This window comes from Mustela erminea, chromosome 1 (assembly GCF_009829155.1).
Source record: "Mustela erminea isolate mMusErm1 chromosome 1, mMusErm1.Pri, whole genome shotgun sequence".
In the NCBI taxonomy this organism is placed as follows: Eukaryota; Metazoa; Chordata; class Mammalia; order Carnivora; family Mustelidae; genus Mustela; species Mustela erminea.
This window is the reverse complement of record NC_045614.1, coordinates 57,843,193-57,849,192: the sequence shown is the minus strand read 5'-3', so window position 1 is coordinate 57,849,192 and position 6,000 is coordinate 57,843,193. Positions and strand designations below refer to the sequence as shown.

The following is a 6,000-nucleotide window of genomic DNA, read 5'->3' as shown; positions in this document are numbered from 1 at the left end:
TCATCCACAGCTAAAGCTCTTTTTGCCATGGTTGTGTCTCAGGAATACCGTTTTACTGCACATGTTTCAGGAAGCACAGAACAAGCACAATCATTCTCTCTAATACTTTCAGAGAAAAATTTTATCTGACTCCACAGTGGATTCGTTAAGGTGTTTATGTTACTGCAGTGTAATAAGAATGACAGATTTAATGACTTTCATGAAAATTGCATCATTATTCTTTCCATTTCCCCATCCAAAAAGCTTCTTTCTCTTTTTTCTCTTTCACAGTACTTCTTTTTCTTCCCTGAATTCTTTCCACTGAATCTTCACCCTTAACATTTTTTAATATGTTATTTATTTACTTATCGAGAGAGAGTAAGAGTGAGAGAATGAGAGAGCACAAGCTGGGAGAGCGGCAGAGGGAGTGACAGAGGGAGAGGGAGAGAGCCCAGGACTCTGGGATCATGATCTGAATCAAAGGCAGACACCTAACCAAGTGAACCATCCAGGCGCCTCTCCACTTAACATTTATAAGTATTTTCTTCTAGTGTTTTTTTGCATGCATGGGTATATGTAGTTTCATAAATAATTGAGATAATATGCTTCTATGCAGGAGGAAGAATGACGTTTTGGATTTTTTTTCCCTTTCCATTCCCCATTCTAAGACTGGAAATACACAGAGATTAATATAAGAGGGAACTTGTGGGTCACTGTGGTAGGCTCTGTTGGTTGATATTCCTCCCTTCTCTTGGCTGACGCATAGTGGGTAGAAAGCTCAGAGTTAAGAAATAGATACAGCTACTATGACAGAGATGCAAAATAATAGTTACTTTATTAAGATGAAAATGTGTTGGAGTACCTGGGGGGCTCAGCCGATTGTGTGTCTGCCTTTGACTCAGGTCATGATCCCAGGGTTCTGGGATCAACCCTTGTACCTGTACTGGGTTCCCTGCTCATCAGGGAGCCTGGTTCTCCCTCTCTCTCTGCCTGCCACTCCCCCTACTTGAATGTACTCTCTTTCTCTTTCTCTCACTCTCTATCTCAAAGAAATAAATAAAATCTTTTTAAAAAGATGAAAATGTGTCTCCACATAAAAGTCCAATCTTGGCTCGGGTGGCCCAAGCAAGATGGGTCAGAGTAGTGGTGGTCATGGTCCTGGAGGTAGCAAGAAGGATGACAAGGAAACAAAAAAGAAATATGAACCTTGTGTACCAACTAGAGTTGGGAAAAGAAGGCAACAAAGGGATCAGATACTTACTTGTCAGCAAACTGCCATTGATAACCCTCACATTCAGTGCTAGTTAAAATTATTAAAGTTAGGAAGAATTCATTAGAAATCAGGAATAAATGAAGCTTTTAGGAGAAAAGCAAGGAGGAAAGATCAAAGGTGAATGATCTGAGGGCAGCCAGTTCCTACACAATGTTGGTAGGAGCCTTGGAAGAGGTCAGTGATGATCAAAGACATGCCATTGTGTCTACATCTGTGTGCTGAGAACACCACATCAGCATTTTTCATTCATAGACAACAATCTGCTGGAACCCAGCTGCTCAGCCCTGCTCAACCACAGGGTACATGCTGTGATGGGGTGACGTGGATCCCGTGGTCACAGCGACAAAGGTGAAAAGTCCCTCCAGGAGATCTGTGCTGTTATTGGGGAGTCGGACTACCAAATAGGGAAATCGAGGAATCTGTGGCTTTCCTCTTGCTCATTCAGAATACTATTAAAAAAAAATAAACAGGTATAAAGCCCTAAGGAAGTCATTCTGTATGGTCCACTTAGCACAGGTAAAATCTTACTAGCCAAAGCAATAGCAAACCAAACCTCAACCACTTTCTTGAGAATAGCTGGCTCTGAATGACTCAGAAGTACCTAGGTGACTGGCCCAGACTTTCACAGGAATTGTTTCAAGATGCTGAAGAACATGTATCATTCATCATTTTTATTGATGAAATTGATGCTATTGGAACAAAAGAATATTACTCAGATTCTGGGGTGAGAGAGAAATTCAGCCAACAATACTAGAGCTGTGGAAGCAGTTGAATAGATTTAATTCAAGGGAAGACATGCGCGTTATCGTGGCCACAAACCAAGTAAAAAATTGCCATCAGGCACTTAACAGATCAGACCACACTGACAGGGAGAGCAAGGTCCCCCTGACCAGTGAAAGGACTAAGAAGGATGATTCATGCAAGCAGGACGATGGTGGCTTCTGCTGATGTAACCATAGGCGACTTGATCATGGCTAAAGCTGACCTCCCTGGTGTTGACAACAAGGCCATCTGTACAGAAGCTAGTCTGATGGCCTCGAGAGAATGTAGAATGAAAGTAACAAATGGAGACTTCAAAGAAAAAAATCTAAAAATTTTGGGGGGGGTTATTTTTAAAAAATTGTATTTATTTGATAGAAATCACAGCGAGAGAGGGAACACAAGCAGGGAGAGTGGGAGAGGGAGAAGCAGGCTTCGCGCTGAGTGGGGAGCCTGATGTGGGGCTTGATCCCAGGACCCTGGGATCATGACCTGAGCTGAGGGCAGACGCTTAATGACTGAGCCACCCAGGTGCCCCTAAAAGTGTTTTTATGAAAAACAAGAAGGTACCCTTGAGTGGCTCTGTCTTTAGTGAACCACAGTTGCCTTCAAAGAAATGGGTAGGATTGTCTCAGCCCCTCAGAGAGATATGAGTGGGGAGGCGCCCAAAGGAATACATATTCCAGTTGATCTTTCTTAGCAAAACATGCTATGTATCTTTAAAAATGTTTTTTAGGTACACCTGGGTGGCTCAGTGGGTTAAGCCTCTGCCTTCGGCTCTGGTCATGATCTCGGGGTCCTGGAATCGAGCCCCACATTGAGCTCTCTGCTCAGCGGGGAGCCTGCTTCCCCCTCTCTCTCTGCCTGCCTCTCTGCCTCCTTGTGCTCTCTCTGTCAAATAAATAAAATCTTTTAAAAAATGTTTTTTACTCAAGTATAGTTAATGTGTGTGTTGTATTAGTTTCAGTACTATGATACATGATTCAGTAATTCTGTACATTACTCAGTGCTCATCATATTATGTGTACTCTTAATCCTCTTTACCCATCATCCTTTGTATCTTTTAGAACATGGTATGTAGGATGCCTTTGGGCTGCTTTCATCTTTTGGTTATAAACAATGCTCTCTTTCAAATAAAGTGTGCTCTTTCTCAAAAAAAGAAAAATGCAAGATTTTCAACAGCTTTTTTTTTGAAGGTTTTATTTATTTATTTGAGCGACAGAGAGACAGAGAATATGTGGGGGGGAGGGACAGAGGGAGAGAGAGAGAAGCAGACTCCCCGCTGAGCAAGCAGCCTGATGTGAGGCTCAATCCCAGGATCCAGAGATTACAACCTGAACAGAAGGCAGATGCGCAACTGACAAGCCACCTAGATGCCCCTTTTAACAGCTTTGATTCAAGAAATCAGTAGGTACCTAGGTTCCATCTGACTTGTAGCTTTGTCATCTCCAAGGAGTTGTCATCATCTAAATAGTCTAATACCGGTTGCCACCGCATCCAACGCTTTTTTTTTTTTTTAAAGATTTTATTTATTAATTTGACAGAGAGAAATCACAAGTAGACGGAGAGGCAGCCAGAGAGAGAGAGAGAGGGAAGCAGGCTCTCTGCTCAGCAGAGAGCCCGATGCGGGACTCGATCCCAGGACTCTGAGATCATGACCTGAGCCGAAGGCAGCGGCTTAACCCACTGAGCCACCCAGGTGCCCCCGCATCCAACGCTTAAGTGGGGAGAGAAAAAAGGAGGTACACTCCTTATTTTTAAGAATATGACCTAGAAGTTTTTCACCCATTGCCCACCACTAAGTGCCTTTATTCTGAGCATCTATGTATTCAAATAAAAATTTGAGGATCCTGGTATAGTAAGAGGGAGGCCAAGATCTTTGCTCCCCTAAAGTCTATATTCTTTTGGGGGAACACAAAGAAGAAACAAATAACATGTTAGGCAATAACAAATGCTAATAAGAAAACAAAAGCATTCAAAAAAAAAAAAAAAAAGAAAGAAAACAAAAGCAGGTAGTGGGATAGAAATGAAGATGTCACTTTAGATAAGTGCTCAGGAAAGACCTCCTTGAGAAGGGGATGAATAATCAAAGATAAGAAGGAAGTGTGCTCCTGGAAGAAGGAATAGCAAATATAAATGCTTTGAGGTGGGAATGTGCTTGGCATATTTGAGAAACAGCATGGTGTGGGCTGTGTTCCTAGAATTTGTTGAAATCAGAAAAGTGTTAACCAAATCACAGAGAACCCTGCAGGCTAGGATTTTTTTTTTTAAGATTTTACTTATGTATTTATCTGAGAGAGTGATTGAGAGAGCACAAGCAGGGAGAGAGGCACAGGGAGAAGTAGGAATAGGCTCCCTGCTGAACAGGGAGCCCTATGCAGGACCCTGGGATCAGGACCCCAGCTGAAGGCAGACACTTACCTGATTGAGCAACCCAGGTGCCCCGGGTTGATATTTTTTGAAGATCACTATATTAACAAGTTATAAAATCTACATTCTGTGGATCAGAGATCTAAGAGGTAAGACTATATATAAAACCCTTAGGAGAAAACAAAGCCCAACATCTTTTTGACAGTGGACTCAGCCATGATTTTGTGGATATAAAACAAAAGGTGTAGGCAATAAATTGGACTTCATCAAAATTTAAACATAGAATTACTATATGATTCAACAATTCCACTTATGAGTATATTGCCAAAGAATTAAATACAAGTATTCAAACAGTTTTTGTACACCAGTGTTCATAGCAGTATTATTTACAAAAGCCAAAAGTGGCCCAAATGATTGACCCAAATGTGCATCACTGAATGAATGGATAAACAAAATTTAGTATATTCATATAATGTTATAGAATATTACTTATCCTTAAAAAGGAAGGAAATTCTAACACATGCTAAAACACTGATGAAACTTGAGAGAAGTTCACTAAACAAAATAAGCCAAAAGGATGAAAGAACAAACACTGCATGTGTTGGGAGGAAGAAACTATCTTCCACCATTCTAGGTTCTTTGGCTGGTAAGTTGATATAAAACAGATTAACCAGAAAGAAACATTTACTCACATACATAGAGAAAGTCCTTCAGAACATGAGACCCAAAGACAAGCCCATCAGTTGAGGATTTTATGCCATCCTGAACTAAGTAATGGGATAGGGGCCTGGGTCTTCAAAGGAAGGAAGGTCACAGGACAATAAGAAGAAAAAATGTCTGGTCATTAGACGCTTGCCCTGCCCTACAGATAGGTATTTTTATTTTCAAATAAAAATTTATCTCTGGTAATAGCTCTCTTTATGGACCAGGTCCCCTATTTAAATCCTTTTAGGTGATTTGGGAGAAATAAAAGTTTTTCTTGAATCTGCCTTCAACTCAAAATAACCCACCAGCCAAAATGGCATATTTCACAGTCACAGTCTGCCCCTCCCCCCAGTCCCACCTTGGAAATTTCCCCAAGAAGTTTCACAGTCCTGAAATTGAATTGGTAGATTGCTCCATCTCACTGAACCACTCTCTTAATACTGAGAATAGGTCAGTTCAGTTAAACAGTTCTATCTCTCAGTTCAGGAGGTGGTGATTCAGGTGGACTCCCAAAGTTAGGGCTGTGTTACAAGAGGCATTTCTATGGAAACAAAAGAAAAACAATGATTAATGATTGGAACAGATTATAAACCCAGTCTGAGTTCTGAAGGCAGTGAGACAGGACGATTTCTAGAGGCCTGGCTCAAAATATCTTCAGGCAGAGGCAATCTGACAGATTTTTCTGGGTTGTACTTTGAATGTCACTGGTGATCATACTGAGGGGTCACATTGCAACAGGCCTGATTGTCCATACATGAGCTGTTGTGGTGATTTCTCTGAAGTTCATATCAGGTTGTCCAACTTTAACTTGCATGGCTTCAGAAAAATGGCAGTTTTAGTTCTCAAGGATTTCATATCAGAAGGGTAGGAGGAAAGCTGGAAACATTCTTTTGGAGAATTTAGTTAAATATTAG

The 6,000-nt window shown here is 41.1% G+C and overlaps 1 pseudogene; it reads left to right on the top strand.

Moving 5' to 3' along the window:
• Positions 1 to 1,035: 1,035 nt before the first annotated feature.
• The window catches only part of LOC116589161, a 37,369-nt pseudogene continuing 32,404 nt past the window's right edge, over positions 1,036 to 6,000 (top strand).